The following is a 19,978-nucleotide window of genomic DNA, read 5'->3' on the forward strand; positions in this document are numbered from 1 at the left end:
GGGGGGAGAGAACAGCTGTTTTTAGTAGCACAGCTTATGTCTGCACAAACTTCGGACATTTTTGTCTTGGCAGTATGGCAAACTAGAGTTATGTATCTCCACAACCAAATCTGGTATTTGGTCAGAGGCGTAAACGATTATTTAGCTCCATGTCCAAAATTGATGGTCAAAGATGGCTGCCTTAAATAGCAGCCACTGAAAGCACTTACTACTTTGTTCCTTCAACAATCCTTTCTTGTCTCAATGGCACTTACGGAAATTACTTTCCTACTTTGAAGATATTATTGGCCCTGGCCAGCTCTCTTTGCCTTGTGGTGAGGCAAAAGCCATTCCTTCCAGAAACATGTCTCCCGCCTCCCACCTTCCCTGCCGAATCTTGCACTAGCTAAAAATGCAACACTTGACTAATTCTTTTGGCAGTGGACTACCATGCCATTTGATAGGCCGGTGATGGCAGTGAACCTTTTAGAGACTGAGTCCCAAACTGAGTGGGGCAGGGTGGGGCACTCAGGGGATGGTGAACAGGAGTGGGGGGGGGGACTAGTGAGGGGGCAGGCAGGCGAGTGGACTGAGGCGGGGGTTGCGACACTGAGGCATGTGTGCCAGGAGAGAGGGCACTGTGCGTCCCTTCTGGCATAGAATCATAGAGTTGGAAGAAACCTCATGGGCCATCCAGTCCAACCCCCTGCCTAGAAGCAGGAATATTGCATTCAAAGCACCCCATCCAGCCTCTATTCAAAAGTCCCACTGCTGAACAGCTCATGTGTGTCATAGGTTCGTCACCACTGTGATAGGCTGCTTCACTCATCCATCACAAATAGTCTCACGTGTATGTTGTGAATGTTGTTTATACTGGGATTTGCAGCCTTCCCAGCATCCCTTGCTATTGTCTGTGCAGCAAATTACAGCTTGGCACCCACCCATGCCTTAACACCAATTACAATATTAAGTGAAATGGAATTGTAAGATTCAGTGTCCTTTATTTTTTTTAAATTGAGCTAATGTGTATTAAGATAGCTCTCTAGTGAGAATGCTCAAAAGCCAGGTCTTTCGAGAGCAGTACATATGAAAAGATCTTGGGTCCTCATGGACAACAAGTTAAACATGAGCCAACAATGTGATGTGGCGGCAAAAAAGCCAATGGGATTTTGGCCTGCATCAATAGGAGCATAGTGTCTAGATCTAGGGAAGTAATGCTACCCCTCTATTCCGCCTTGGTTAGACCACACCTGGAATATTGTGTCCAATTCTGGGCAACACAGTTGAAGAGAGATATTGACAAGCTGGAATGTGTTCAGAGGAGGGCAACTCAAATGATCAAGGGTCTGGAGAACAAGCCCTATGAGGAGCGGCTTAAGGAGCTGGGCATGTTTAGCCTGAAGAAGAGAAGGCTGAGAGGAGATATGATAGCCATGTATAAATAATATGTGAGAGGAAGCCACAGGGAGGAGGGAGCAAGCTTGTTTTCTGCTTCCCTGGAGACTAGGATGCGGAACAATGGCTTCAAACTACAAGAAAGGAGATTCCTTTCCTGAACAAGAGGAAGAACTTCCTGACTGAGAGCCGTTCAGCAGTGGAACTCTGCCCCAGAGTGTGGTGGAGGCTCCTTCTTTGGAAGCTTTTAAACAGAGGCTGGATGGCCATCTGTCAGGGGTGATTTGAATGCAATATTCCTGCTTCTTGGCAGGGGGTTGGACTGGATGTCCCAGGAGGTCTCTTCCAACTCTTTGATTCTATGATTCCCAGTTCTCTGTGTTTATGCCACATTTTTAAAGGTTAACTCTAAGCTCATTTTTAAATCTCTTTTGCTGCCTACCAACATTCTGTTCGCTGTTCTTGAGATGAGAGTAGAGCAACTGCTTTGGGAGATGGTGATCTAACCTAAAGCTAACCTAAAATATATATTCAATAAACACCAAGAATTAGGAACCCCTGCCCCTCAAGCGCTCCAACTAGAGGTCAGCTGTTACCTCAGGTGCTATGGATTTTGAAGAGCTCTTAATACAAGGCAGAAGGGAGAAATGTGCCAAGAGGAAGAAAGCCTTTTGGACCCACCTTCCATCTGGAAATCTATGTTCTCATTGTGACAGGCCATGCGGATCCAGAATAGATCTCTACAGTCACTTATGGATCCACTGCCAAGACTCTACCCTTGGAAGACAATCATACTTGGCCACGAGTGATAGCCTATGATGATGATGATTAAGATGTTTCTCTGTTGCAAACATTTTTGATCCACTTGCACTTAGTGGACCATACGAATGAATTTTTTGAACCTTTGCCTTGTAAGAGTTAGATTTCTGTTGAGTTCTCAAAGCCAGGACTCAGCAATGTAATGCCAAATATTGCAGGGATAGTTTAGCATTTGTACGTCATCTTGAGAATTAGTCTTGTGCTTGACTGATTGTGGGCACTTCTATAGTAAAAAAAATTCATCAGGGAACAAGATTCCAATCTAATATAGCCTAGACAGAATGTGAAATTCAAGAGATCAACAAGTGGTGTGCATTGTTTCACAAGCCAATAACTAAGACTCGGGTAATGTTTGGGCTCCTCCCATAACATATCAAACTGCATGACGTTGTTTAAGGCATTATTAGTGGGGAGGGCAGATTGAGCAAAAGGATAATCTTTCACCTGTGCCTGACTGAGTCACCATTATTTATAACCCAGGTATTTGATTGAACTGAGATAAAATAGCTCTTGAGTTAGTGTAGAAGAAAATCCTGCTTGGTCAAGGGTGTTGGCATGAATAACTTGCAACCCTTCTCCCAAACCTGTCATTTAAGATTGTGTGGTGGCGCCCATTACCAGTTTGACAAGTGGGAGCATCACTGCATCCTGTTGGGCCTTCGATAGCATATAATGAAGGTATTACATTCAAATACATTATGTGGTTTTTGAAAGATGGGCCAAAATGCTCTCTTTCTCTCTTTTTCTTATTCACCATGGTTGAAGGTGGGAGAGCCTTGGAGAAGAATGATTTTGAGGCCTAGAAGTAGTGGGTGGGAATGTTGGTATGAAGCAGTGGGCCACGAGGACGAAAATTTGGCCAGCAAACCTCCTTCCTTTTCATTTATTTTTTATTTTATTTTATTTCCGCTCCGTTTGTGCCACCTGCCATTCCTTCCCTGTTGCTGACCGTGGCACATGTTCTGTATCAGAAACTAGAGCTGATGTGGTCTATCCCATGCAATTTTCTGAATAACCAAACCAAATCTAAAGTTGACCAAAAACTGATTCGTAACCCTTTTGGTACTAATGTTGGAGAGTGGTCCCTGGTCAAAGTGGTCCACTGTTATAAAGATTTGCTCTGTAATTCCAATGCATAGTTTTTGCCCTTTATTTCATGCTTTTCTCTGTTGTCATTGTGCCTTTTCTCCTATCGTGCTGACTGGGGTTGATAGGAATTGTAGTTGAACACATTTGAAAAGAGCCAGCCTTTATTGCCTTTCTCTTTTCAGTGGCCAGACCAGATTCATTTGCCCAGAGAAGCTTGGTCAATGAGTGGGTTGACTGGCAAGCTCTGTCAACAAAGCATCATGGTTAATATTGGGATTCTAAAATTGTTGATTTAGCTTAGAATTCTGCTGTTTAGAGTCAGCAACGAAAATCTCATGGATCACATCCAAGTCCTTGGGTAATATCTTGGATGCTGGCCATCCAGTTTGCGATTAGTGGATGTACTGGTTCCGGACTGGTTCCATTTCACCAGCCTTTAGCAATTAATGGGGTAGAGGTTTTACATTGGCATGTAATTATGTGTTGACATGTACTGTCTGAATATATATGCTCTGCAAAATAAATGAATATGCAATGTTCAGTTGAAACTGTCTCACACATTTCAGAGATCCTGGCAGATAGAAATTAGGAATGCTTTTGATCTTCCATTGAACTAGGAAATGTTTTTCTGCCTTCCTGTAATGCTTTAATAAGGATAAAAGATTGATGGGAGTCTAGCAAAATCAATAGCTAACTTTTCAGGAAATAGCAAGTGAATAGAATTAACTGGAAACCCAGAAAGCAATCTGATCAAAGCCATAGCTCTCTTCTGTCAGCAACAAATCTGCATGATGTGTGCATGGATCTATGGGTGTGTGAGGTAGTATCAGGACTGAGAGATAGAAATTGCTCTGGAGAAGAAAAGAAGGCTCAGTTGGAAATGTGCATTTATAGAGGTAGTCCCTGACTTGTAAATTATACTGTGTTGGTATCCTGAGCATGGGTTATAGACTGTCTTTTGGACCATGAAAAAACATTTACTTTTTAAAGCAATTCATACAGTTTATTCAGGTTTCCCTCTCCAACATTCGCCAGTCGAAAAATGCTTAGATACAGCAGTTCAGATTTAGCTCCAGTGTGGGAAACTGCAGTACTGTTGATTTTATTGAAGCTTGGCTGCTGTTTCAGAACTAAATCTGTCTCAATGAATTTGGCACCGCAGAAACAACAGTTCATTCTCTGCCCCTGAACTCCATTTGTTGAAATCACCAGAGCTTAGGCTTTGTTCAGGGGAGAGGAATGGAACTTGGCATCGGGAGACCATTCTCCATAGATATTCTCCTGCCAGTTGGAGCAGACTGACAGGAGGCACAGATGGTGCTTCTCCAGGAAACCATTATGCCACACTACTTCCTCTCAGTAAAACAAGTGAAAGCCCACCTAGTGACTTATGAGCAGCGCATTGTGCTGAATGCACAGCAGATTCCTGTTGGGAAAAACACTCTGATTCTCTGGGCCCAGAATTCTGGGACTGCCAATATGTAAATGCTGTCAGGAATGCCTTGAAGCTGAACATTTCTCCCTATATTCATGTGCACAGGCTTGGCCTCATGTAAGCCCACCAAGTCCCTTGGGGAGATGGTAGCAGAGTACAAATAAAGTTTTATTTATTATTTTATTATCCTGTATTTGAGATTGCAAGAACATTTGCTAATTCACACATAAACCAAACACCCTTTTACTTAATCTCTAGTGTAATGTGCTTCCATTTAATAGAAAGAGTTTACTTATAAGTAACTTCCTTAATTCTCCTGCACCTTGTTTCTTAAATATATTCATTAGCCCAATATAAACAATTTTTAAATATTTTTTCAACCAACTTTGCTGTTCAGTTTCTATGAAAATAATACAATTTGAGAAGCTTAAGATATCACTGCACCACTTTGAGGGACAGGTGCTTGAAATGGGAATAATTAATTGCATTGATACAATTTTTCCATTCGAAAATTATTCTCTCTTTCATTGTCTAGGTTGCTATTGTGTTGTTTTGAAGAGTATTTAATTTATTTATTTATTTATTTGCTTAATGTCCAGCGTATGCCAAATTTTCAAAGACATTAAAATCTAACTTTATTTGGGATTTAATTGCATATTTTTTCTGTGGCAGTTTGACTTCGAGTTCTTATAGGAATATATATGACTGTGTTGGCTACATGTTTCAAAATATCTCCTATACATGAGCATACCTTTGCAGGAAACTGCTTCTGGCTACATTTCCTGGAGTGCTCCCTGGAGAGGGAAGCAGCCCTTATCAAATGTTATTGTCCTGAGTCCAGGGTATTATCTCCCTGGAAAGTACAAACTTGTACACTTTGATGGACTATATTCCAATGGATTAATCTGTTAATCTTTGAGGTACTGCAAGACTCCTTGTTCTAAGCTCATACAGCGTTTCATTTTGGTCTTGCTTAATTCTGTAGTCAACATGGAGACACCAGACTTATGAGAGTGGTTTATGTCTGTATATATAATGAATACATATAATATTGCAAAATATGATTCATGCTTTTTTTAAAATCAGTGTTAGCATTAAAGTCCTGCATGTCTGCTACAATATAATGTAGTCTATGTTTTTATTATTTTCTTCTCTTCAGTTTAATTAAAAAGAAACCAGATGGTTGGTTAAGAGGTTTAGTTGCTGATCCTAATACTGTATATTTAATATTACATATAAAAATAAAACATACTTGTCGAGATGTGAAACATATAGTAGCTCTTTCACCACATTTTGTTATATTTTGGGTATATATCTTCCTCAAACTTCTCTGTTTGCAAAACTTCATGTTTAGGGAGTGAAAAGAAAATACCAAATGAATGTTAACTGGTCTATTTTGGAGTGTACATTGAGTTGCTTTCCAAATTTATTTTAAAGTTAAGATTGCTTAATATAAAATTAAGGAAGATCTAATTAGAATTGAGATTGGTGTTATGCATAGATACTTCCCTCATTCTTGTTGGAAAATGTAACATAACAATGTTTTCATATCATTGCTTTTAATTGCGAATAACATAACAATTGCATGCTGCACTCTTGATGCCGAAATCTGATGGCGCTGTTCACTAGCTGCCTGCGTGCATTACAGAATGAATGCCATTGCACAGAACACATTTTTATTTCTGTTCAAAAGAGCAAGCTGTATAAAGCGAGCCTGCGGGCTCACTCACCTGGTGCCCGGCCTCAGTCCATGCAGGTCTTCATTGCAGGCAAAACTACATTGTGCTCCTCCAATGGGAACTTTTTCCGTGCAAGTTCAGCCCAAGCGCTGGTGTCTCATTTCTGCGAAGGGTAAACAATAGCAGAGCTTAGAGGAAGAATGCTGACTCCGCTGCATCCCTGTTGTTAGTGGCACCGCTGTTCCGTTTATTCACGTGACCTCCCCCAACACATCCATACACAACATAATCCTTTAAGCTGTGGCTGTGCCTGTCGATTGGTGGAGAGCTCTGTTACAAAATCAAGCCCTCCACAGTGATATCTCTGAGTGATTAAGCCGGGAGGGTGAAGGGGCATTCATCATGAGGTCCGATTACTGCCCTCAGGCCAGTTTGCCTCTCCAAGAAGCCTATTTGTATTTTTGTGTATTAAGAAGGCATTTACTAGTCAGAAAATAGTTAAACCTTTTCATGCCATTGCACAATAAAAACTCCTATCAAAATCAGACACACCATAGGAACATGATGGAGAATGAACTTTGGAGCATCTCTCATTGAATGGTCTCATTAAAAAGAGACGTAGTGAAGCATGTAAAGTCTTTCTGTGAAACAGTCCAGGAAGGTTTTCTTTTTGCAGTCTATCAAACATAGTAGCATTATTTTAATAATAAGATAGCCCTAAGAAAAATAATAATGCTAGAATGGCTTCTATAATAATACAGTGTCCATGCTGACACATAATATTTCCCCGTGATAAAAGTGGCCTTCACTTGTTTTTACCTAAGCCCAAAGATAGGCACCTGCCTGTCCAATGGTCTGGTTGAACAGGGCCACAGTGTAACCCTGCCCTCCAAGAACCTCTCCCTTGCTATTCATTTCCCTCTTCAGAACAGGATCCATATATCCTGAACAGGCTAGATAGATAGATAGATAGATAGATAGATAGATAGATAGATAGATAGGTGGATAGGTGGATAGATATAGATATAAATATGTATGTGCGTGTATGTTTCCTTTGCTCCACTGGCTGCCGATAAGTTTCCAGCAGCTTCACTGGCTGCCGATAAGTTTCCGGTCCCAATTCAAGGTTCAGGTTATGACCTACAAAGGCCTAAATGGTTTGGGCCTTTCTTTGTGATCTCATCTCCCCCTACAAATCGGCACAAGCTCCAAGATCTTCTGGGGAGATCATCCTCTCGCTTCCACCACCATCTCAAGCATGACTGGTGGGGATGAGGGAGTGGGCCTTCTCGGTGGTGGCACCCCAACTTTGAAACACTCTCCCCAGGGAGATTAGGCAAGCCCCCACACTGTCATCCTTTCTCAGGGATTTGAAAACTTGGATGTTCCAACAAGCATTCGAGAATGACTAGTCCCTATTTATAAATGTTCAGTCCCTAGGTTGCCAGATAGCACTTTGTTTTGCACTTCATCCACTTCCCCAGCCCCATAGTACGCTGTTTGCACTATCCCTTGCCCAGCCCTTCTTAGCTTAGACGTGCCCATTTTAATAATCCTGGTCACTGTCTGATGGAGCTCCATTGCAATTAGTTTTATACTTCCATGTTTTAGCATCTTTTTATCTGGGTTATTGTATTTTATGATGTTTTTATTTTAATATGATTTGTTTTATTGATTGTTTTTGCTTGTATGTTTTGTGGACATTCTGTCCCATTGAGTGGCTTCCATATGGGACAGAATGTCCACAAAACATACAAGCAAAAACATCCCTTTGGGGGATGGGGTATAAGAATAAAGTTGTTGTTGTTGTTGTTGTTTGGGCAATATCTTTTGCTGACTTAAACATTCCTCAGTTCTTTCCCAAAAAAAGCTTCTACCTGTGACATTTATAGAATCATGGAACCATAGAAATGAACAGGACCTCTTAAGCTATAAAGTCCAACCTTTGCTTGATGGAAGAACTTGAGCTAAAACATCCCCTGCAGGTCTTTTTCTAAAGACATCCAAAGAAAGAGACTCCATCACCTCTTTCATTGGCCCATTGCTGGTGTATCCTCTAAAATTCAGTTGGAATCTACCCTCCTGTAACTTTAAACCATTAGGCCTGGTGCAGAAGAGAACAATCCTGCATCCTTTCTGTGGCAGCCATTGAGCTATTTAAAGAATGCAGTCATGTCTACCAACCCTTAGTCTTCTCTTCAACTATCTCAACCTTTCTACATATGTTTTTTTCTCAGTGCCTGTTATCATCCTTGCTGCCCTTGTCTGAACCTGCTCCAACTTGTTTATCTCCTTCTTAAAATGAGACGCCCAGAGCTGAACACAGCACTCCAGATGAAGCCCGACTAATACAGAATACAATAGGAGTATTATTTCCCTTAATGCAGTCTTAGTATTTGCTTTCTTTGCTGCAGCATCACACTTCTGGGTCATGTTCAAATTATGTTCACCAATAATCTCAAGGTCCTTTTCCATGTATAGCTGGTAAGCTTACGTATCCAACTATATTCCCCATCCTCTACGTATGTATTTGGTTTTTGTTGAATTTGACTTTTTTTTTTGTTGAATTTTATTCTCTTCATCCCAAGGCAATCTTAGTATGAAAGTAAATGTAATCCAGCTCATCCTAGATTGGTTTGGGTTTGTTTCTCCCTATAGACGAGAAATCATAGCTAGAAGGATGGTATTTTCACAGCAACTGCTTTTGGGAGCAGTCCTTTCTACCCATTTGGGTTGTTCAGAAAACCACATTTATTCCATACATTCCAGCAGTTTTTGCCCTAATGTTTACTGTTCCTTTTTCTACTGAACCTTTGTGTGTGTCCACTAGCTGAGGATAACACTTCTCGATCTGATGCGGTGAACTCTAATCTGTAAACACATATGTCAGAATAAATCAATTAATCTTTTAAGGTACCATGAAACGTTTTGTTGCTGGAAGAGACCTAAACCAGTCTCCAAGTTTCTCTTATCTGCAGTTCTTTCAGATGCAGCTCAAGGCAAGTATTTTATCTCTTAGGCCTTTTCAGTTACACACTGAGTTGTGTTGGCTTTTATGTATTTGTAACAGGAAGGGCTTATCGTTTCTCCCTTTCTTTTTTATCTCTTTTAAAAGCCAGCATGGAGAAGTGGCAGTCTTTGCACCCAAATTTAATAGCAGAGCATTGCTGTTTCCTTGAAGATGGATGGCATGTATAATGCTCCCAGATATGTAAAATTACCCCTTGATGTGTCTCTGTATTACACTTGCTATTCAGTAAGTAACTGAGGTGTAAATTCTGTTACGTCTGTATACATGTCCACAGTAATACACTCCGCATTAGAATTTGACAGAATCACCAAGGCATGGATCAGTCTGTTTGAGATAAAAGCTACTCTGAGCCGCTTATATGATTTTATAAATGGTTCATGCAGTTCTTTAAAATTCATTAGCACCCTATATTTCTGCCTTGTACACACTTTGAATATATTTCAGTAGCAACTGGAGGCATGTCTCAATATGGAAATACCACTCAAGAAGGGATTAAATAAGAGCATTGGTTATGTTGAGCAATGGCATGTTATCTTCACAGTTCTCGCAATCATAGGTTCCCTTTTTTCCACTCTTGTTATTTTTTTGGTCTGAAGAATCTAACACCATACTTGATTTAATGGGTTGTGGATGCTTATCTTTCCCTGCTCTTCACTATCTTTTGTTAGTTGCTGCATTCCATTGAAGTGAATGAGCTCAAAAAGATCTGAGAGTCCTATCTCTTGGATGCACGAAACCTATCCAGGGGCTTATTTGTATTTCTAATCTTGAGCACCAGAGCTCTGGAAGTTCACTGTTAGGTCAGCTTTGGTGTGACAGATGTCTTTAGATTTTAAATGCAAAGTTGGCCACTCTGCATGCAGCTGTATCCGTTGGGTAATTCTTTCCTGGTTTATATAGATGCACATTTTCCTAGGTATACTTTTAGCTCGCTTGTTATACAGGTGTCATGGACTACTACAATAAACTTATTGTGGGACTAGGCTTGAAAATGGTTTGAAAATACCAGCTGTTGCAGGCATGGCCTTCCACCGAACTTACAAGAAAGGAAGATTTGTGTGCCATTATGCTGGCCACCAGTGAGTTTTAATTAAATTACGTTATTGGTTTAAAAATATTTTTAAGAACCCTTAAATCTCTCCATTGTGTGGAGTCTACATATCTCTCCTTATTCTCGCTTTCCCTTCTATTTCCATCATTGACAACTTTTTAGAAGAAAGAGCTTTTTCAGTTACCCCAAGGCTTTGTAATGACCTTTTAAGATAAGTCTATGTGTATCATTCCCTGGTTTAGTTAATACACAATTGCTTCATTTTTGAGATGCTGTTGTTGTTTAGTAAATATATAATTGCTTTGTCTTCGGCGTGTTACTGTTGCTGTTTTGCAGATCTATAGGAGAAGTGGCACACAAATATAATAAGTGAATGTAAATAAATCTTGCCACTTTACTATTGCTACTATATGCATTTGGAAAAACAAGAGTGCAGTTCCCTCAGTATGAGCCTCCTCCATGGGCTCTTTCACTCCCTTCTGATTTTAAAATGGGACCCTGTGCTTTGGAGGCATTCACTATTAAGAGATGATGGACCCTGCAAATGCGTCTTTAAGGCTTTCTTGCACAACACTGGCAAATATTAGAAAGTCATTGTGTATTTCTTTGAATTTCATGCAATGACTCTGGGACACCAGCTTCAAATTCAAGCTCAGCCATGGAGACCACTACATGATCTTGGTCAGGTCACATTATCTCGGCCTTAAGAAATATATTGGTAAAAAAAACATGACAAGGTCTCCATAAACTGAGATGATTTGAAAGACATGACTAACTAATTTGAAAGAACACAAGGGAAAAATGAGCCAAGGGACAAGCGAACGTTTTAATCCAGTGTCGCCAGTAAATAGACTACTGTTCGTTTATTTTTTGCTACACAAACCTTGAATCAGGTAATTTTCTCAACTCTGGTTTTAGTAATTATGTACAAAGGGGGGAGAGGCAGAAAAATCTACAGAGTCCCAGTGTTAAGGTCATTCTCTTCCACAGCTCTGATGCATGGAATAATGTACACTTGAAGTAATTCATTTCTGACAATACTTTGGTAAGGGAAACAGGTATTCTGCGAAAGGGTATCTCCAGTGCAAAATAGTCAAGGGCCTTCTTAACATTCAATTCAAGTTTTCCTTTTGCAATTCTTCGTAGCAGACAGAGAGGAAACCTCAAATCAGAGAAACTGCAAATGAAGTTTCATTCTGATGGAGTGAAACTGCCTATGGTGCAATCTTAGTATTTCTCTCCCACTCCGCCCCCAACGAGCAGCTTCTTAGAAATGGTTTGTTACCAAAGGAGAATTGATTATTTTATGCAGTTCCTCCTGGCACCAAGTTTAAAATCATTTGGGCTTTGTAAAACCTGTGAAGAGGGAAGGATTAAACAAATGTGTAGCCATCGTTTGCAGTTCTGTGAGTCTGTGCATGATGGATGTCATCTTAACAAGGTTGTTTAAAGAGATGAGCAGATTCAGTTTGTGTTTTATAGCTTTTGAGCTGGTGATGAACGGGCTGAGAGACTGAAATCCTGGTTCGCATCTTACCTCAGCCATGAACTCGCTGCATGACCTTAAGCAAACCTCTCGGCCTGCCTCAGCCCAGATGGCCATAAATAGAGGAGAATACTGACCTAGTTTGCAGGGCTATTTCGCAGATTATTGAGGATATGTATGTGAAACACTCAAGGGTTGTACAAATATCAAATGTTAATAATTTTGGTCAGCCATTAGGCTTTCCTTCCATATTTTGTAATCAAGAAGAACAATTTGAGGGGCATTTAAAACCACTGAAAATGCTGGATTGGTTTTCAACAGTGGAATGAATTACACACCAAGCCAAAGTTTCTTTAGGATATTCAGCAGCTGATACTTCATATGTGCCATGTTATTATTGCCATTGCTGAGGTCCTTTTTCAAATGTTCCAGACAATGAAAATAGGGAATGCAAAAGTATGGTTAATTCACTTTTCCTTCATATTCTAATGTGTCAAGCTGCTTTTAGACATTTGGGGGCAGTGTGATACAGTGGAAAATAATCAGGTTTAGACTTAGATCGCTGTTTAGCCATACAGCTCTGCAGATGGCCTTGGGGAAGTTGTAATTGCTCATTGCACCCTAATATAATTGCCCTTAAAAAGAAAGCAGTTTTGACCTGAAATAATCAAATGGATGGAGGGGTTGCTGTTGGTTAAAGGCACTGAGTATCGTTTTAGTACAGTTTTATTTTCTATTCAATTGTTGGAATTTGTTAGAGCTGCATGATTCCATAACAAAAAAAAATTGCTTTATTTTAGGTACCACATGAAAGATTTAAAGTACAAATGCCACACTTATTCAGCACTTTGTGTATTCGAATGTAAAATCCAAAAAAGATGTGAAGGTTTTTATAGGCTTATATAGGGATCCATGGAGGAGCCCCTGGTGGCGCAGTGGGTTAAACTGCTGATTGCTGAACTTGCTGACCGAAAGGTCATCAGTTTGAATACGGGGAACAGGATGAGCTCCTGCTGTTAGCCCCAGCTTCAGCCAACCTAGCAGTTTGGAAACATACAAATGTGAGTAGATCAATAGGTACCACTCCAGCAGGAAGGTAACAGCACTCCATGCAGTCATGCTGGCCACATGACCTTAACGGTGTCTACAGACAACGCCGGGTCTTCAGCCTAGAAATGGAGATGTGCACCAACCCCCAGAGTCAGACACGACTGGACATAATGTCAGGGGAAAACCTTTAACTTTACCTATAGAGATCCATAGTAATTAGATGATATGCTTCTTGACCATTAGAAATATAAATGTCCCCAAAGACTTTTGAATCCCAAGCAGTCAGAGTTTATATGAATGGAACTTTTGCTGCTCCTTGAAATATTTATAGTACACCAGCACACAGCATCTGTTATTCCATTTACTGAACTAAAGAAAAGCTACATTCAGGATGTAGCTCAAGTCATACATTTTTGTAGATGATATGATGGCTGATCGGAAGGAAATAGTTTTGGCTAATCACCATGGAGCAGAGCAACCTTCCTGTTAATACATAAGTGCCTTACTGTGTTCTTGAACTTTTTCTTCTGATCCAATTATCGCTTGGGCTTAAAGGGGACAAGTTTATCCCTTTAGGATCTTTGTAAAAAACAAACTGCTTCTAGCATATAGAGTTTGGCCTGCAGAAATACACTGGCTGCACATTACAGATTAAGGATCCCTTAGCCAATATACTCCAAAATCTGAAATTGTTGGCATGAGTGATGTATCTATGTGCAAATATAGGAATTCCAAAATTAGGGAGAGGAGGGAAAAAAACCCAAACACCTTTATTTGCAAAACTTTTGAATATGGGATATCAACTTGGGCTTGAAAGTGGAACCCGTGAAACTAAACCATTGATCTCCGTCTTTAATATCTGTCCATGTAAGCGTCCTTATGGTTCACGAAAGTGATTTTCAAAGTTCCTACTTTGTGTGAGCTCTTTCCATTTTGAGATGTTTTCCAAAGAACTTAGGCATTTTTTTCAGTGTAACTTTTTATATTATTTCATAGGATTGAGGTGTACATTTTATTGTTAAATGCTGCCATGTCCCATTGTATGTCTGTTTTGTGACCATCTCAAAGGTCTCATACTCTCCCCCTGTGACTTTGCATTGTATTGGAAAGTCACTAATATTGAACTTACTACCTTTCAGAAAGTCTTTCCAAACATGGCTGATCTTCTCTGCATGGAACATCTCCATCGGAATATGAATGTTCCTCAGAAGAGAGTGTGATTTCTGTTGTAACTTGTTGGCCTTCCAAGCCCAATGTACCTTTTCAAGTTAAAATTCATTCACGAGAGTTTTGGCATCAAGGTGTGATCTCATTATCCCTTACTACATCTCATTTCCCATAAAAGCTTTGACAGAAAAAAACCCACAAATTAAACCTCACAGTACGATAGAGCTTAGGCAAGGATAGAGAGTATAAAGAGAGCATCAATACCAGTGTTTTGTAGCTACAAGCAGGAGATAAAATTCATACCACAACTGTTGCAGTATGCAGCAAAAAAAAAGCCAGTAAGTCAGCAGTCTTTCAGCATTACACATTGGCTTTGCTCATAGTTCCATTATCTCTCCTCGATAATTCTGTTAATATTATTTGTTCTCTGTGTTAATAATCCCTGCAAGTTCATTTAGGACGGAAATGTACTGCTAAATCGGCAACACAACACTTCCGTCACAGTGACTCCACTTGCATTCCTCAGCCGTCCATCCTCCCCACCATGTTTACATAACTTTTTAAAAAGCCTATTCTTTTCACAGTGTATCAGGGAAGCTTACATTTGCATTGCTTTCACCTTGTAGCCAGGCATTTGTTGGGCCAGAATAATCCTGTTAAAATGACTTAAGTGCACCTGGGCTACCTCGATAGCTTTGCTTGTATTTGCAGTATTTCATAGTATTCAGCGATCAGTGATATGCGCAAACATCCTCACAGATGTTTGCATGGTGTTCTTCACATACTTGTCTGTTTACTTTTGTTGCTCTTCCAGCTGATGCAGAACAAACAATGCGATTGCCTCTAATTGAGAAACTCTTCTAAAACTGACAGCTCAGCACAGCACAGCTAATATTCCATGTGTTGAGTGTTCTAGGAAGTTGTGTTTCTTGAGCATTAATTTTGAAATTGAGGCATGTTTCAAAAGCACTTTTGTGATACAATATGGGTGGTGTGTGGGGAGATTGCCGTTGTTGAAAGAGGAAAGAGAAGTTGCAAGCCTTGGATTGTACCTGAAGAAAGAAGTTCATGCAATCCCAGCCATTGTTGCAACACATGGTTAATTAATACCAAAGTTGTTCTCATACTGACTTCCTCGCTGAGCAATTCTGTTCCATGTTCTGAGACTTCAAGCATGTGGTACACTTCCTTTTGGGTTTATTTTGGACTCTAAAGTCAGATGGACACATCCGTCAAGCCTGATCTGCAAGTGCCTGTACGTGAAATTATATTTGGTAGAGGTATCACTCTTTCAATAGACATACCCTTTTTAGATCTTTGAGATCTCAAGCAACAGTTTGGGGGATGAAGCTTCTCAATTTCAGCTTTTCGGATCAATGCCTAGAGCAGCCAAGCAGAACCGTATTACCTCCTTTCCATGCTTTCTACTTTCTCTTTGCATCACAGTGCTTTGCTACCTGCCTACAGGAACCAGCTGTTCCTTGCTGAGCTGTGAGGAAGTTAATGGGAATTGAGCCAAGGGCAGAGATATGGGAAAAGAATCTTCCAGCTACAACATTGTGAGAAAAATAACAGGCAAGAGATATTCCATCCACAAGCTTCTAAATCAGAACAGTTTGTGGCTGGAACTAGTCACTCTATACTTGACATTATTATAGTGAGTTCTTTCTAAACCAACAAACCCATTTGTAAAAAAGAGTTAGATAAACTTTGGTTATTTCTCTAACAAATGTGTCTTGTCAGTAACAAGCTTTGTATTCAACGCAAATGAAAGGAAATATCATATCTGTTCTTGAGCACAACAATAAGCCTATGTAGGAATGGGCGAGGAATCAAAATATCCCGAAGGCACCAGATCGAGGAAGTGAAGATGGTTAGTCCTTGTCAAAATATTACAATTTAGACTGAAAGCCAGTGCTTTGAGAGTTGGACCAGAACTCCTGGAAAACAGAATTTGAATCGTCATTTTAGTCCCAGAGACCTACTGGCTGAACTTGGGAAAGTCATACTCTCCCAACTGAAGGTGAAGACAATGGCATCCTCTTCTGATGAAATTTGCCAAGACAACCCTAGGATAGCATTGCCATAAATGAAATCAGCTTCAAGGAACACACACACATACACGTTAAACGGTAATGTTGGCAGCATTGTAGAAGAATGGCCGTAGGAAGCAACTTAAGTATCTTTTTTTCTAGTCTACACAATTTCTAGAAGGGTGTCTATATTATGCTAAAGCACCAAAAAAACAAAAAAACAGTGATACCTTGTGGCTACTTAAACCACTTTACTATGGCATACATTTGTAAGAACCACTGAAATCTGGACTCAAACACTCCAGTTATAGCCTATATTGTAATAATTAAGAGGATGTCATTTTAATTAGTTTCTGCCTTAACTAGAATCCTAATTCTGATCCAGAGAGCAGCCCATTTTGTGGATTTTAATGGAGTACAGAAAATCACATCTGTCCAGACACTGAGTGATCTTGGAACTTGCTTTAAAACACCCTTTCCTATTTTCTTTCTCATCTCAATAACATTTAGACATTCATTCAAATAGCAGGGGCCAGCCACAAAAGTGTGCAATTTTGGTGTGCTTATGAACATTATTTTTGTATATTTGAAAGTGCAGATCGAAATGCCTGAGCCTTGCAAAAACTTGGAACTACTCTGATGTAACTTGTAGTTGGAAAGTTACAAAATACCATTTCACACAGTAAGCAGCTGTGTAATTTGGATGTGCTTTGAAGTAAAATCGATTTTTTTCCAGCTCAGAGATAATGCCAGTTGTCACTCAGCATCTGGGTGGATGTTGTATTTTGTAAGCCATTAAAATGCCTGAAACACTGATACTTAAATGAGTTTTGGTTTTAGAGAGGACATGATATATCTAGCTGTTGAGGACAAACAATTTTCCCCTTTTGGTTTCTTACTGTAGAAAAACCAGACATGTGTATATTTTTATTGGGATATTGAATCACTTCTTGATAAGCCTAAATGGAGTTGGAGGCCAAACTGGTCATCATCCCTGTTCTTTATGAAATGTTAAATTGTTCATATTTAATTTTCTGGAGACAGTATAATCCATTTAAACCATGGTTGCATCTAGATCACCGAAAATTATATGGCTTTAGCATTGATGAACCCTCAGTTGGCCCTACAGCTTATTGCATTTGTTCATACACACATTAATAATTAAGCACAATGTTGAAATTGGGAGCCACAACAATGTAAATGTTTTTGGATCCTTTAGATATAGCTATTAATGGAACAAGAGCTGTTTTTATCCTCGGCCATGTGACAATGGCCAGCCTTTCTCAGAGTGTCCTTCAGGGCTACAGTCCAAAATCCTCTCAGTATAGATATCCCCAAGTAGAGATTGGTTAGTACAATGCAATCCGCATGAAGAATGGCAGCATTTCACAACACACTGTTCTATACAAGCTGCCATGTTCAACATTGCTATATCCACAATCTTGCTTCTGTCATCATCAGTGAAATTCACCCATTGTGCTGTTGTGAATCATTTGTAATGCCACTTATGCATGCAAAGGTCACTAATAGGGTGCTATTTTCGACAGGTTAGACTGCTGTTCCTCTCATACACATTGTCTGGTCTGGACAGGAATTATGGGACTTATAAAACACTGGAGGGTGCCAGTTTTAAGAAAGACTGGGGCCCCTTCTACACTGCCATATAAATTCCAGATTATTTGCTTTGAACTGGATTGTATGGTAGTGTAGACAGTGTAGTGTGGAGGAGGCCGGAGAGATATCACATCAAAAGATCATGACTTAGGAGAAGCCCATTGACAGACTTCAGGCCTGAGCAAAAATTTTGAACGTAGGAAGAAAACTCCTATGTCGTACTAGACACAAACCCATTCTTGGCTGTGGGATTTGGTAATGGTTCTGAAAGGGTCACAAAACCTTTCATCTGGAAATGAGGAAGTGCCAGCAGTATTCCCCAGGATATGGGGTTTGCTGGAGTTTGACTCTCCATACTGGCATTCAAGGGGAGATTTGTCCTTGTACAAGTTTTGTTTTGTGTTCATAGCAAATAAACGGAGCTCACATCCCTTTGATGTCAGTTGCAAAGTTCCATGGTGGCATTCTTAGATGTTGTGCCATGTATGAATGCAATGTTTACTGGCTCATCTCAGAAGAGGATAAGGACATAACGAAATCAGTTTATTATAGAATCATAGAGTTGGAAGAGACCTCATGGGCTATCTAGTCCAACCCCCTACCAAGAAGCAGGAAAATCGCATTCAAAGCAGCCTTGACAAATGGCCATCCAGCCTCTGTTTAAAAGCCTCCAAAGAAGAAGCCTCCACCACACTCCAGGGGAGAGAGTTCCACTGCTGAACAGCTCTCAAACTCAAGAAGTTCTTCCTCGTGTTCAGGTGGAATCTCCTTTCCTGTAGTTTGAACCCATTTTTACTATAAAAAGAGTGGTAATTTGTCTTGAATGCCTTAGAAATGAGAAAGGAAGGTTGCAATTAGTTATCTTCATTCACTAATTTTGGATAGAAATCAGTTACATTTGTCTAAGGCTACAGTTTACCAAGATTTGGGGGCAAATATTGACCTCAAGACACATTGCAAGTGCCTATCAATGGTCAAAATTAGCTAATTAAGTATTACTTTGAAATAATGAAAAAAGAGTGCATTAAAATTCCTGTGACCTCTGAGGAAAGCTAATAAAACAGAATTTAACTAAAGAGCCTGCTTTGTTTCTTTTGTGCTTGTACCAAATCAAGTACCGTCTTAAAGGCTTTTGTTCCAGTTCATATTTTTCTCTTCCAACCTGCATTCTTTCAGATAAAAAGTGTATGCGATAAGGAAGCGGCACTAAATTATACATTTGATGAGCCATTGTGCAGCTCTCCTCATGGTCCAATGTGATCTTTTGCCAGTCGCTTGTCACCTTCAGGGGATGACACATCATTTCCCACATAGGCTTGCTTTCAAAGAAAAACATAGGACAAAACCGACAAAGGTTACATGTTGCTAGCCTAAGCGATGCCCGGAATCTTTTAGAAACATCATAAATTGGCTTAGTACAGGAAATTGATTTGAACAGGGCACTTAAGAAGAAACTGGACTCCTCTTAATACTAATGGAGAGAGGGAAGGTATTCCTAGAACTCTATGTTGGACCAACAGAGTCTTGTTTTCCCCTATGAGAACATACTTCCTCTAGGTCTGAAACAGGAATGAGGACTGGAAATGTTGGCAAGTAACAATGTATAAAAAGAAGGATACATTTTATGTGTTTTGTAAAATATATACTGAACACACACCATGATACCTAATTTTACTGTCTCTCTAATGCATCATGTTAACTGTGTTGTATATGACTGTTTAATCTGAAGATTGATTAAAAGTCTTTTCTCTGGATTGTTTAACTACAGAAATGAACAGTGAGAGTAGATAGATTTGGATATATACAGATATGTTAGTTTGGAGGATGCTTTGCTTATGGTAGCACAAAGAAATGCCAAACTAGGACTAGGTATTGACTAGTAGCCAAGGCACATTGGGAACCTGTCCCTTCAGATTCCTATAGTGCAGGCGTGGGCAAACTTGGGGGCTGCATGGCGGGCCAGAGCAGGGTGGGCGGGCTGGGTCTTCTCCAAGCTCACTGCCTGCCCTTTCTCTTCTCTTTTGGAGACAAAAAGTGAAGGAAAGACAAGAAACGTTTGGATCTCAAAAGTGTTATACTAGATCAGGATGAGGTGGTGGACAAGAGAGAAAAAATGTATCAATTAGACCCAGTATTGCACACTCCTCAGG

At 40.0% G+C, this 19,978-nt stretch overlaps 2 protein-coding genes across 5 annotated transcripts in view; one reads left to right on the top strand and one right to left on the bottom strand.

The window, feature by feature from the left end:
- Positions 1-19,978, top strand: part of LOC137094714 (uncharacterized protein C7orf50 homolog) — a 111,963-nt gene that overhangs the window by 52,168 nt on the left and 39,817 nt on the right. The window lies entirely within an intron of this gene.
- Positions 1-19,978, bottom strand: part of LOC132782135 (probable G-protein coupled receptor 146) — a 41,000-nt gene that overhangs the window by 9,603 nt on the left and 11,419 nt on the right. Inside the window, exon 2 of one of the 2 annotated variants that reach the window (XM_060786832.2) lies at positions 6,448-6,559. The gene's annotated coding sequence lies outside the window, so the exon portion shown is untranslated. Of the gene's footprint in view, positions 1-6,447; positions 6,734-19,978 lie in introns of those variants that run through there. The other variant, XM_060786835.2, reaches the window with a different exon arrangement.

This window comes from Anolis sagrei, chromosome X (genome assembly GCF_037176765.1).
Source record: "Anolis sagrei isolate rAnoSag1 chromosome X, rAnoSag1.mat, whole genome shotgun sequence".
Lineage (NCBI taxonomy): Eukaryota > Metazoa > Chordata > Lepidosauria > Squamata > Dactyloidae > Anolis > Anolis sagrei.